We start from the raw sequence: 13,821 nt of genomic DNA, 5'->3' as shown, positions 1-13,821 counted from the left end.
TGTTTAGGTCAAAACTGTTCTACCTAATTGATTGGAAGGGGTACGGTCCTCAGGAGAGGTCGTGGGAACCCAGCGACCATGTGCATGCACCTCGATTAGTCAGGAAATTCCACCGACTCTTCCCAGACAAACCAAAACCCCCAGAGGGAACAACCTTGGGAGGGGCCTTGGGGGGGTGGAGGGGGGAGTGCTGTCATGATGCCCGCTCCCAGGGAGCCGGTTCAAGCCCTGCGTCCCCGAAAGCGGACATCCAGTCCCCAAAGAAGGACCCAGCAACCCCATATAGGGGCCCTTTGGACAGTGTCCTGGCGCCTCTGGCGCCAGGCTCATAAAAGACATCACAGTCCTGGCGTCATAGGCGCCAGGCTCATTATGGAAGTGCTTGGGTGCACTTACCTGATGCAGACCATGCTGCAGGATCCCGGCCTCCTTGAGGCCTGAAAGGAACTACTTTACCTGTGGGACTAATTTACCATCCAGGCGTGGCCGGGGAAGGATACATACCTGGAACTTCTTCCAAGGCTATTTAAACCCCACCCGAACAGCCACATGTGCTTCGCGTTGTTCTACATCTAGCAGCTGGATGCTCACCGTGTCTGCTCCTGCATCCTGACTTCTGCCACGCCTGCCAGCATCCTGGATCACCTGCAAAGGAAGAGAAGAAGAGAACGGAAGAAGGAAAAGTCCTTACCTGCTAAATCCGCATCCCGGAGACATCTCACCGACAATCCTGAAAAGGAAGACTTTTATTTAAAAGCTCATCGCGTCGATCGCTGCAGCGCCGCATTACACTCACCTTTACAGGGCGCCTCCATGTTCAGCAGCGATCATCCGGATTCGCAGTCACGCCCCAGCGCCTAGGGAGAAAAAGACCAGAACAAAAGGTGAGAGAGAGAAGGGAATAAGGATAGCTAAATCTCCATGTTAAGACTTACCTGTTGATTCATTCCCTCTTCATTTCGGGGCCGCGCCGCATCCTGGCATTTCCGGACCCCGGCCCCTAAGGGGAAAAAGAGACATCAGCGTTAATGAACGAATGAAAAGACATTACCAAAAAACGCTCATTAAAGACTTACCTGATTTCTACAAGGATTTCACCTCTCATCGGTGCCTGTTCCCCGGCATTCCGTACCCCGGCCCCTATGGGGAAAAAGACACTAGCATTAGTACATTAATGCATGGACACAAGGGGAACCTCTTATCAAAAAACTTACCTGGAAGCCAAGCAAGTTTGGTTCTCACCAATCCGAAAATCCAGTGAAGTAACTGGATACCAACGTGCCCCTGCATCAGAAGCAGGATGGAGAGCTCGACCTTCCTGACCCTAAGGTGAGACGCTACGAGGAATCACAGAAGGGTTTCGAGGAGGGTGAGAGGGGAAAGTGGGAGGCTGATTGCATTACCCCGCAGACAGTTAATCCCCTATTTTCGCCTACAGAAGGATACTTCTGCGAGCCAGACAAGCCAGATTTGGGGGGCCCGGTCCAGTCCGTCTTCCGAACCCTGCGCATCACCTTAGAAGAGGTCACAGCAGCGCGAACCAGGCCAGCGCCTCCGTGGGAGTCAGGTGAGCGTCACAGACTTGCTGTGCTCAAGCGCCACACGGCAGCTCCGCCGCGCGGTGTAGAGCCTGTGGTCACGGTGGATTTTCCGCCTACTTAGGGATGTATGCCTTTTCACCCGGATGTCTCTTGATGGGCCTCTATAATGCACTGGAAAATCCCAGGGTGGTATAGGGCGGTGCTCTGGAGCAGCTTAGGGTGCTGTAGGATTGTTGCCCCCATGCCAGGTGGGGCAAGATACAGTGGGCCCAGGTCTCAGTCCCAGTTACTGAGCAGGGCCTCCCTCTATCGCGGCCACCATGATCCTACTCCTTCCCTGATGCGGGGCTCTCCCCGTAATTTGTGGCAACTTACTTGGTGAAAGAGGGGGGGGGCGGACCTCGGCCTCACTCGTTCCCGGGGCCGGCTCGCGTCTGTTGGTGGGGGCGCGATCCACCTCCGACTCCACCACGGGTCGGGGCCCGGCCACAGCCACAGTCCCCCCGATATGGAGGTCACGGCCCACGCAGAACCGCAGGCAGTGTCGCAGCGAGTTACAGGGCGGGAGCCGGGCCGAGTGGCTGCCGCAGCCCCGCAGCCGCGAGGCAATCCAACTCCTCCGAGCCCCTCCTCCAGCTCATGCAGGGCCCCGTCGCCTCAAGCGGATCTCAGAGGACGATCGCGGGCAGGGGGGGCTAGGTCCACCGTCTCTGGCGGCCAAGCTCTCGGCCTCTCCCTCCTGCCCGGGCAGGATATCGTAGGTCGTGCAGCGCTCCTCCCCCACCTCAGCTTTCAGTTGGGCTTACGCGGAGCCCACACGCGGCTCCGCAGGCCTCCACCAACCGCCGAATCTGCAATGCAGGATTTCTCAGCACCCCGGCTCCGATTTCACACAATTTTACACCGGCATGTGCAGCGTAGCTTCTGCTACCAGGGTGTGTCGACTTTTCGAGCTTGGGACGTTGCTGACCAGATTAATTTTGTAAATTATTTCTTCCGAACCGGAGCTCCTACGCTAGGCGGCCATCTTGGATGTGCGCAACAGCGCCCTCCCTGACTGTGGATCTTACAGACTACTCTCATTGCTCAATCAAGATGGGAAAATACTCATAGCTCTAATGGCCAATAGGCTTATGCCAACAATATCCAAGCGTATACATCCAGACCAGTTGGGGTATGTCCCGGACAGAAATATTACATCTAACCTGAGGAGGTTATATCATAACAGACCACACCCAGGGAAGTACTCATTTAGCGGTGGCTTCGCTTGATGCAGTCAAGGCATTCGACTCGATCAGATAGCCACGGTTACTAGCGGTGCTGAAAAGCATTGGCATTGGCCCCACATATATTAAATGGATACGGCTGTTATATAGTAATCCAGTAGCGAGAGTCAAGACGGGTACCCATACCTCAGAACAGTGGCAGTTAGGTAAAGACACACGGCAGGGGTGCCCATGGTCTTCTATGTTATTTATACTGACCTTGATAGCATTAGCTGTGTATCTGCAGAAGGAATATAAAGATGCAGGCATAGTGGCACAGGGCAGTAGGAATCCGATTTCCCTATATGCGGACGATATGCTTCTATACTTACAACACCTGGAAATCATCTTGCAATATATTCTAGACGTGTTTGAGCGCTATGCAGACCTATCTGGCATCACGATCAATGCACACAAGTCGTGCTTGTTCCCCCTAGCAGGGTACATAGGGAAACCCATGAACGCATTACCAATACTACCGATTAAATTGGAGGTGAACATATTTAGATACCTGAGAGTAGATATTTTCGATGATCTGAAGACAGAACATATACATAATACACTAAAAGCAGTAGATAAATCGAGAAAGCCATGACCTTCTGGGCCAGATTGCCACTCTCACGGATGGGAAGAGCTGCACTATTGAAGATGGTGGTGCTCCTGAGGCTCCTTCATTACTTTACAAATGTCCCGTACGACATACTCAAAGCCTTTTTTAGTAAACGTGATACTACATGTCGTAGCTTCCTATGGCATAACTTCCTATGGCATAACTCAAGAGGCATCAACGAAACTGCAAAGCCCGTACGAGCAAGGGGGTATTAGGTTGCCCAACTTTCAAGCATATTTTGTGGCAAGCCAACTTCAATTCATCACAAACTGGCTGTCTGACGAACAGACCCAGGATACTCTGTTGCTACAGGCAGCATGCACTACATTCTTGTTTTAAAATGGCGATTTGGACCACTGCACTGCGCGACCAGAAACCTCTGCAGATGCTGGGCAGGACAATATGACAGAGCTGCTTGTTTTTTGGGAAATGAAGCAGTCTACTCCCCCCTGATCCCATTGGTGTCGCTAAAGGGAGAAGATTCACAACTAGACTAAATGTAAGGACGTATTGGGATCCCATGGGGGTTGCGACGGTGGGAGACCTGTTACGAGAAGGCAGAACGATGAACTTCAGTGCATTTACTTTGGAAACAGGCGTATAGGTAGGCCAACATATAATTTATGCCACACTCCTCACCAAACTATAGCAGAAATGGCCGGGAACAGACAGGGTGCTGCAAGAAAACGAAACAATAGAAACACTTTACGATATTTCAGAAGGAGGGCATGCAATATCTAGAATATACAAGTTATTAATGTCAAGGCCGGGGGACAGGCTTGTGCAGATAAGGCGTAGCTGGGAAACCGACTTGCAGGAGCAATTGACAGGCGAGGTCTGGGGTAGGCGATATGATAGGTTATTTATAACGTGCTTAATACCCAGAGGTTTCTAAGCATGAACCCGAGGATCGAACCTGTGTTGCTCCGTGTCGTCTTGTTTCCAAGGCAAGCACGTTGTCCCTGAGCGCTCCTCCCATGACAAATGATGGCCTACCATAAAAAAAAGTCTAGAAATGCAAAGCTGCAGTTGATCCAATTGTACGCAACTCATAGGACATATCTAACCCTTCAGAAAATAGCCACATTCAAAAAACAATCCTGCCCGGAATGTGGGAACGTGGTTCCGGTCACTCCTGCCCATCCGAAATGATCCTAGCCTGAAGCGCAGGCTACAGAGCGTGTTGAAGCATGTGAGTATATCATTGGATTCATAAAGAGGTAGCGCCCAACTGTGTGCCTGCAGAAAGTGAAAGGCGTGAGGACTGTGGAACACAGGCCTGCGGAACACCGCGACCCGGCAAGCAGTGGAAAGCGCAAGATGGCGTGGCCGCGAGGCCGGATTACTGTAAACTGATTAACACAGACTTGGTACACATGTTCTGGGCTTGCATGAAGATCTGTCAATACTCAGAGGAGATAGCTCAGGCCCTATCCAAAGCAGTTATAACAATAGACATTAGATCTGCCACTGTCTGTTTGCTAGTTCTCTTTGCGAGACCGAAGCAAGCAAGACATGTTAGTAAGTTGAAAGACCTAGCATACATCCTGGAGAAACGAAGGATAGTGATGGGCTGGAAAGCATTTAAGGGTCCGGAAGTACACCAGAGGTGGAGTGACCTACAGAATGGATGCTGGCAGAAGCCTCAGTGCTGCAAGAAGCAGCCCGGTGGGGCCAAGGAGAACAAAATGTATACTTGGACTCCTGGAAGCATATTTTGCAGGAACTGGCGGCCTCTGCGCACAACGATACTCAAGTAGGGCGCGCATACACCGTTGCAATGGGTGAACTAGGGACAAATGTATATACTTGGCACAGTCAGTCGCATTGCATTGTGCGATAACGGTGGTGGAATATGCTGGGAACTGGGGGGTGTGGGAACAGACTGACAATTGATTGTACATTAAAATGTGCATGTGTACATCGAAATGTAAATGGATGAGTCTGTAAGTTACCCTGTTGTAAAAATCAATAAAATGTTAACAAAAAATATTAAAAAGGACTAGCTAATATTGGTTTCCAGTCCCATGCAACCAAGAAGAGGATGCTCTTTGTCAGCATTGTTCATGGTGTATGATACATGTTCATTTCATCAGCTTCCTAATGACGTGCATGCTATGTATGTGTCAGGATAGATGTATATATGATACATTACTCACCGTAATCCTATTTCTGATGCTTGTATCTGCTTAGATTCACATGCTGTGCATAGGCCAACATCTAGTGGAAGCTGCGGATTATTACAGTTGTTTTCGAAACACGAAAAGGGACGTCGACAAGGCGTGCCAGTAATACTATCCCTAGTGTGACGTCCACTGTACCCATGATTCCTCACGTGTGAAGGTCACTCAGATTGTATTTTTCTGACATGCGGTAGCATGAGGTGTAGCGCGAGTACAGTTGTATCTAGGCAGATACGTATTGGACAAGCTCCCGAGGGGAGAAAGGGTGGGTTGCATTTGAATCTAAGCAGATACAAGCATCAGAAATACAATTACGGTGAGTAATGAATCCCTTCTGAGGCTTGTGGAACCTGCTTAGATCACATGCTGTGCATAGATTAGCGAGCAGTGGAAGAAGGAGGTGGGATGTGAGAAGGGTCATGAGCGAATAAATGTCTTAGAACCGCTTGTCCTACTTGTGTATCGGTCTTGTAACGGGTGTCAATGCAGTAGTGCCGAGTGAAATTATGTACAGAGCTCCATTTAGCTGCTTTGCAAATGCTGTTTAAGGGGACATTTGCAATGAAAGTCAGAGTGGCTCCAGTACCTCTAAAAGGCAGTGTTTTATCCGATAGGGAATAGCACAGCTGGATACATCTGACTATCCACCTAGAGATGGCATTCTTAGAAATGCGGTCACCTTCTCTGCCTGGCGCTATGGAGACAAATAATTTATCTGTTTTTCTTAGCGGTCTGGTCTTGTCTACGTAGTAGAGGACCGCTCTCCTCACATCTAGTGTGTTTTTACCTCAGCTGAGCTGTAGGGTTCCTGAAAGAAAGCTGGTAGCTCAATTGACTGGTTTACATGACATTTGGAGATGAATTTAGGTGAGTACGTAAAACCAGCTTGTCTTTGTGTATAACAAAGAAAGGATCCTGCACTGACAATGCTTGGATTTCACTGACCCTTCTTATGGACGTGATAGCCACTAAGAAGGCAGTTTCATGAGTCAGGTGTTTGAGACTAGACTTGTGCATAGGCTGGAAAGGGGGTCCCATGAGCTTATCGAGTACCACATTGAGGTCCCACCCTGGCGGCGGGTTGGAAATTGGAGGGTGGAGTCTCTTTACTCCTTCGATAAATGCTTTGATGACAGGTACTTTCCACCATGAGACCTTACTATGAAAGGTTGTGTAGGCTGACAAAGCCGCCAGGAGTTAAACACTAACCCTGCATCTAGCAAATGGAGCATATAAGTTAGAATGTGGGATGAGTACATTCTATAGGGTTGATTTTTTTTTGTCTGGCACCAAATTACGAATCTCCTCCATTTGTCAAAGTAACAGTGCCTAGTGTTTGGTTTTCTTGATTCTTTTAAGATATCCATGCATGACTGTGGCAGGTTAAGATATCCGAACTAAATGACCTCAGGAGCCATGCTGCTAAGTTCATTGAGTTCGGCTGCGGGTGCACGGTTAGTCCTTCGTGCTGAGTGAGTAGGTTGTACTGGCATGGGAGTTTGATGGGATCGCACATCGCCAGTTTGCACAGATGTGGATACCATGGTTATCTTGCGCACATAGGAGCAACTATGATAAGTGTCATTGGTTCCTTGTGTATCTTGTTCACCACCTTCCTCATGAGAGAGGTTGGTGGAAAACCGTAGGCAAATATCCCTGACCACTTCACCCATAGGTGTTCCCCTTGGAACCTGGCTGGGGAAACCTGGACTTGAAGTCTGGGCATTGACTGTTTTCGCCTGTGGCGAATAGGTCTATTGTGGGGAAACCCCACTGAGAGAAGAGGTGTTCTACGACGTCTTTGTGTAGTCGCCATTCGTGTTCTTCTGGAAGGGGATCTCTGCTCAGAGTCTGCTAGCAAGTTGAGTTCCCCCAGAACATGTTGGGCTGGCAGGTAAATCTTCCGTTTGAGTGCCCATCTCCAAATTTGTTTGGCAAGCCTGGACAGATTTTGAGAGCGAGTGCCGCCCCTGTTTAAGTGAAACATTAAAGTTGCGCTGTCTGTAACCATGACTCCTCATTAGCCCATATTGAAGGATTTATTGTTCATTTATTTCCCTTCTCAACGCATTAAGTGCACCTTTTTACTAATTGCCCAGAAATGTCCAGAAAGGAAACAATTTCACCAAGGTGACATCATATTTATTATTTTTTTCCTCTCTTGGTTTTTCTGTTACAGGGGACGTTTATTCGTCCTGAAGAAGGCGGCTATCATTGACAAATAGAAATCATTCTGATTCAGTCTTAAGATGGATGTTATTGCCGCTGAAACGTCAATTTCATGCAAGGGGGAAACAAGCCTATTATTGCTATGGGTTTCTCGATTGACAAGTTTGTGATCCAAATACATCTGGTGGTTTGACCACAATTCTACCCCCTGCTACGTTGGCATGTGGTTATCAGGATTATTTCTCCCTGCAAAATTTACCAGGCAGATATATGATTATTGAAACTATTTAGGCATCTGAATAATTTACGATGAAGTTTGCAAGTTAGAAAAGTCCATGCAACAGATATTTTGAATCTGGGCATTTCTTATAATATAGGTTTTCAAGCACCATATAGGTGCAAATTCACAGGTGTGCTCATTATATATGCTTTTTTCACATTTTATGTTGTGATTTTGATTTTCCTTAAAACCACATTAGTTCAAGGACCAGAATATGATTCATGCGGTTTTGTTTGCGACACCAATATATGTTTCTGTCTTCAGTCCAGAATTTTGTTGTCTATGCAAGTGTATATAAGAGAACCTTATTTTGTCTTAATACAATCAATTATATTCACGATGCAGCCCCTTATGTGTTTTTCTTCCTTGACAATTCCATGGGCTATTCATTTTGGGATATATTCCCTTAGTAAAATAAGAAAGGTTCCCCGATATAACTAAAATGTTTTGCTTCACACAATGATTTAATTGTGTTGAGCTTTTTCAGTAGCAGCACTACTCCTTTTGTGTTTTCGTGCTTGCTTTAAGGACCTGCACTGACTGGTTCGATAAGAGGGGTTTGAATGCCCGACGCGCTCTGAATACTGTTAGAAGTTCCAGCAGATTGATGTAGTTCTGAGCAACCTTGCGAGACCACAGACCCTGAGCTGTGTGGTGATGGTAGTGACCTCCCCGCCCTGTTAAGGAGCTGTCTGTTGCGGCGACGGCCTGAACCTCTGGGTCGTAGAAGTGTTTCCCTTTTGTTAGATTCTCTCGTCCACCAGCAAAGATTCTGTACTACTGTTGGCGAAACTACCACTAGATCGTCCCACTGGCCACTTGCCCGCGACCTGTTTCGCCAACCACTCCTTCATGGGGCGCAGGCGCGTGTGGGGAACCAGGTAAATGCAAGACGCCATCATGCCTAGCAAACGCATTGCTTTGCGCACCCTTATTTGGCGACTGGCTGGATATTGAGGAATTTGCAGCAACACATTTTGAATTCTTTCCTCTGACGGAAAGGCCAAACCCTCTTGAGTATTTAGGACAGCTCCTAGGAACGGTTTCGAGGTGCTTGGCACCAGGCTTGACTTTCTCGTTGATGGAGGAGTCCAATTGAAAGAGGGTTCTTTAGATGTTGTGTCTGCAAATTAGGGGGATTTCCCTGTAATGAGCCAGTCGTCCAGGTAAGGGTACACTGGGATTGCCTCCCTGCGCAGGAGCACTGCCACCACCACCAGTACCTTGGTGAATACCCTTGGAGCCAAGGCTATTCCGAAGAGCAGCACCTTGAATTGGTTGTGCTGGTTCGCTATTTTGAAACGCAATAATTTTCTGTGCGCTGGGAACATTGAAATATGGAAATCGGCATCTTTCATATCCAGTGTTGCCATGTAATCCCCTTTTTAGTAGCGGGGGATTACCTCTTGTAGCGTAGTCATGCAGAATTTTTGTGGCTGGACATACGTGTTTGCAGGGCGCAAATCTAATACTGGGCGCATTGTGAGATCTTTCTTTGGCACAAGGAAGAAGATTGAATAAATACCCCGGTTTACCTGGTTGGCTGGGACGACCTCTATGGCGTCCTTTAACAGCAGAGTGGCAATCTCCTCGAGGAGGATCCACTGGTGGTCCTGATTGCGCACTTTCTGCCCGTGGAGGGTGGTCGTGGGGGCGCTCGAGTAATTCGATGCAGTAGCCGCCGGATACTGTGGACAGCACCCATCTGTCCGAGGTGATTCCCTCCCATGCGTGGGTGAAGTTGGTAATGCGCCCCCATACTGGGGAAGCATGGGAGGGGACCTGAAGCACACCGGCACCGTTTGGAAAGTGGCGTACCACCTCTAGCGGGGCTGCCTCTTCCCCGCCCACGACCCCTGCACGGTCCTCTCAGGTAGCCCTGGGAAGAATGATTGGTTATTCCCCCATGATGAGCTCTGATTCTGGCTATAGCTAGATCCTCTGGGAATTTTGGCCTCGAAAGCGGTGGAAATGACTACTTCCCCTCTGTCTAGAGGGTTTGTTAGTGAGCTGACCAAGGGATTTTAAAGTGTCATACTCCTCTTTCGCCGTTTTGAGGGCATCTTCGACAGCTTTGCCAAATAATACGTAAGGCTCGACCGGCATGTCTACCCGTGTTGCCCGAGTTTCAGGCTTAAATCCTCTTCGTCTCAGCCATGCATGCCTTTTAATGATCGTACCACATTGATTATTCTACCAGCATTATCAGCCGCGTCGAAGTTAGTCTTAAGGAGGCAGCCAGACACTGCCCTCCCCTCGGCTGCCACTTGTATTAATTGGCTTTTTAAAGCTACTGGTGCAGAGGCGAGTATAGCAATAACTTCCTCCCACTTGTGGCAATTATAGCTCGCCAAGAGGGTGGCACTATTGGCTATCCTAGCCTGATAAGCTGCAGAGGAGGCGACTTTCCTACCTAGGCCATAAATCCTCTTGCTCTCTTTAATCGGGGGGAGATTCTGAGGAAGCAAGTGTGCTGCCCGCTCTCTTCCTCGTGGTAGTGACAACTATGGAATCTGGTTTTAGTTGTCCCCCAATATATAAAGGGTCAGACGGAGCGGCACGAAATTACTTCTCAACACGCAGATTTACTGCACGTGTGAGGTTAGGGGTTTGTAGAGATGGCTGAATCCTGCGCTGAATAGATTTTAATAGCGGGATGGACTGAGTTACAGCCTTTTTGTACCCCAGGATTTGCTCTGCGTAATCCTTGTCCTCTTGAACATCCTGAGAATCAATTTGGAAGCATTCAGCAGCCTTGGCCAACACCTTGTTAAGGAGGGGTTGGTTAGCGCCTGGAGAATCATTTACAGGAGGGTCCTTAGGAATCGGAGAGTCTAAGGTGTAAGCGACAGCCTCATCTTCAGCCTCCTGTTCCTCATCACCGTAATAAGGGTCTGCATCCTGGTCGTCATCGAATTGAGGGTCAAGGTCTTCATGGTAGGAAGCAGAGTTATAAGGCTCCACAACAAAGGGGTCTATTACTAGGCCCTGAAAGGAGGTCTCAGTGTGAGACCTCATAGGAGGGGGTTGAGAAGACACAGGTGTGGCTTTGGAACCAGATGGAGCTGAGGTGGGAGGGGTGCTCATATAACTTTGAAAATAATTTGGATCCTTTTCATAAATGTTGGCCATAAAGGTCATCCTCTTCATTACTCGGTCTATATCTGAGGAGCTCCATTCTTTGGAGCTTGGTATCTTAACAGTTTGAGGGGTTTGAGGCCCATGGTATAACCTTGCTTGTCGGGGCAGGCTGAGGTTCTTTAGATCTTTTTGCAGCCTTCTCATCCCCATGCTTTTCTTTAGGAGTGTGGGGATCTTTAGAGTACTTTTTATGGCGTTTACCCCCTCCACCATGGCCAGAAGTGGTCTTTGCAGACTTTTTGGGGCATTCCGCCTGGTCCGACGCATCGCAGGTGGAGTCAGGACTACTGAATTAGGGCATTTCCCTGTGCTTCCCACTACCTATCCAATCACGTACCCAAACCCTCCTTCTGGTTTCCCTAAAACCCCCACCCCTATCCACAACCTCTCTGTAATCCTTCTCCCACCTCCCATTGGCTGCCTCGTGGTTACCGGTTATTCAGGACCAACCAAAGTGGGATGGTCATACTGCATTCGGATTCCATGGTTACGGAGGGGGTGTGAATTTAAACTCCTTATGCATGACAGAGCCACCGACATTTCTGAACGTGAGCAGGGGCTGATTCACCCTGCTACTCAAAATTGGGGACAATAGTATTCCCCTCCAATAGGATTGGAGACATAGACCCTGATCTAAAACAAGTGTTTCTTTGGGTGTCTAGTGGTGTTCATAGCACGTGGTGTTTTCATTTTACGTTTGGTTAGGATGTTCATGAATTCTTATTTATTTTATGCATTGCAAACCAAGTCCCCCTGAGCTTGCACCAGATCGGATCCATCCGTTGGCTTCAGCTAACTCAATGGAGGCCGATCTACGAGTCTTCCGGACGCGACCCTGCTTCAAGTACCGCGGTCATTTCGCTGAACTCGGCATCTGCTTGTTCAGTGGTCTCTAGTACTTCTACCTCCTTTATCTCTGGTATGAGGATTCTCTTGCATACCCCTTGTTCTATGAGCTGGCCAACGTAAGATGTATTGCCGAGGTTAAAAGGGAATCCCTTTAACTTTTCATCAGTAATCCCAGTCAACATCAAAAGGAATGCTTCAGTTCCAACCCAGACTTTTGGGCAACCCTTGCATAAGTTCCTTCCAGTATTGACATCTGGAAACTGGTCCAGACCAGGGCCTTGCAACTTCTTTGTCCCCCCCATATAGATCGCAATCTCGCTGCTTGGGGAGGATAGCCTAATGGTAACTCAGACCAAATGTGTTAGCCTCACTACCCTTAACATTCTGGATGGCAGTGGGTGGTGACCTATCTCGGTCTACAGGTTCCCACATGTCACGGATGGCTGAAAGAACACTCCAACGCCCAGAGTTGGCTCAAGGGGAGCTATGGCCATCCCTCACGCTCTCATCTATATATTGCCCTTTGCACCCTACCAATGCGTTCTTAGTCTCCCAGGTTAGTAAATCGATAATTTTGACCCTTACTATCTAGTCTCTACATAGTTATTAGTGGGAGCCCAATGGCAATTACCTTCTCCATCTAGACCCTCTGCAGGACTTTCTAAAACCAGTCCTAAACTAGCGATGTTGTTAGTTACTTAAAGGTTAGGAAAATGGGCCTTCCAAATACTCTCCCGACTCAGTTTCTTCCCTTTCACCCCAAGATATACCCCTCTGTTGCAAACAGTTACTACCCCCTACCTACTTTGCGTCCATCCATTGACCTTCTCTCCCTCTCCTCCCTCAGACTTACTCCTCTCTCCCTTAATGTCGCTCAGTCCTCCTACTACCTACCACCAGGAGGCAGAAATAACGTAACTCACTTTTCCACCTCCATGTGACACTCAATTTCACAAGAGACAGGAAGGATTCAGTGTCCATTTTGCTAGAAAACGTACTCTATTTTGACTTTTGATCTTCATATAAATTGTTGATGCAGCAAAATAAGTGTAAATCTGAATTTTCACTTAGTTTGCGGTGTAATTATCCAGCAAAGGTTTATGTTTATGGGGGTGGCCGGTTTGTGAATCCCTATGCATGCTATGCATATTGCGCTATCTGGTGGTAGGTATGGGGTATTACAAGTTTTCTTTAGAACTAGAAGAAGGTGTTACAGGTATTGTCATTCATCGAATAGCACATAAGGCGAAAGTCTTCATTACAACAGTTATTAGAAAGTTTTTTGGGGCAAACAGTAGCAATAACATTTCATAAATCATTCTAAAAGAAAATATTTATTTTGCAGGATTTTAAATTCAAGGGCACCAAACTCTCGCTCCCTCCAGTGATCCAATGTATCGCCTGTTTCTCAAATATTGATTGGCAGGCTGTAGTTTTCTGCCCCTGGACATCTTTAAGCACTAAATACATGAGATATGGGCAATACAACTTATAAGGGGGACAGAGTGCTTCTGTGTAGACATGTGGATATTACCCATGCAATTCGCTTTCTTTACAGTAGTCTGTGAAAGTAGGATGAAGACAGCAGTTAAAAAAAAAATAGGAAAGCATGTCAGTGATTTCTTCCATGACAAGTGTAAACTTTAAATGTAAAAATAATGCATTTTTATTTCAAAACGCAACTGGGTTGAAGTTCTGTCTACGATGCAAAACAGGGTAGCTGGCATGTGCAAGCAAACTGACCTAGGAATTGTCAGTAAGGGGTGTACTTCTAGATACCCAA

At 47.8% G+C, this 13,821-nt stretch overlaps 1 protein-coding gene across 2 annotated transcripts in view; it reads right to left on the bottom strand.

The window, feature by feature from the left end:
- Positions 1-13,821, bottom strand: part of CREBRF (CREB3 regulatory factor) — a 741,844-nt gene that overhangs the window by 515,045 nt on the left and 212,978 nt on the right. The gene's annotated exons all lie outside the window — the stretch shown is intronic.

Source organism: Ambystoma mexicanum, chromosome 3p (genome assembly GCF_040938575.1).
Source record: "Ambystoma mexicanum isolate Mex_15411 chromosome 3p, UKY_AmexF1_1, whole genome shotgun sequence".
In the NCBI taxonomy this organism is placed as follows: domain Eukaryota; kingdom Metazoa; phylum Chordata; class Amphibia; order Caudata; family Ambystomatidae; genus Ambystoma; species Ambystoma mexicanum.
Note: the sequence above shows the minus strand (reverse complement) of the source record. Positions and strands in the feature narration are given on the sequence as shown.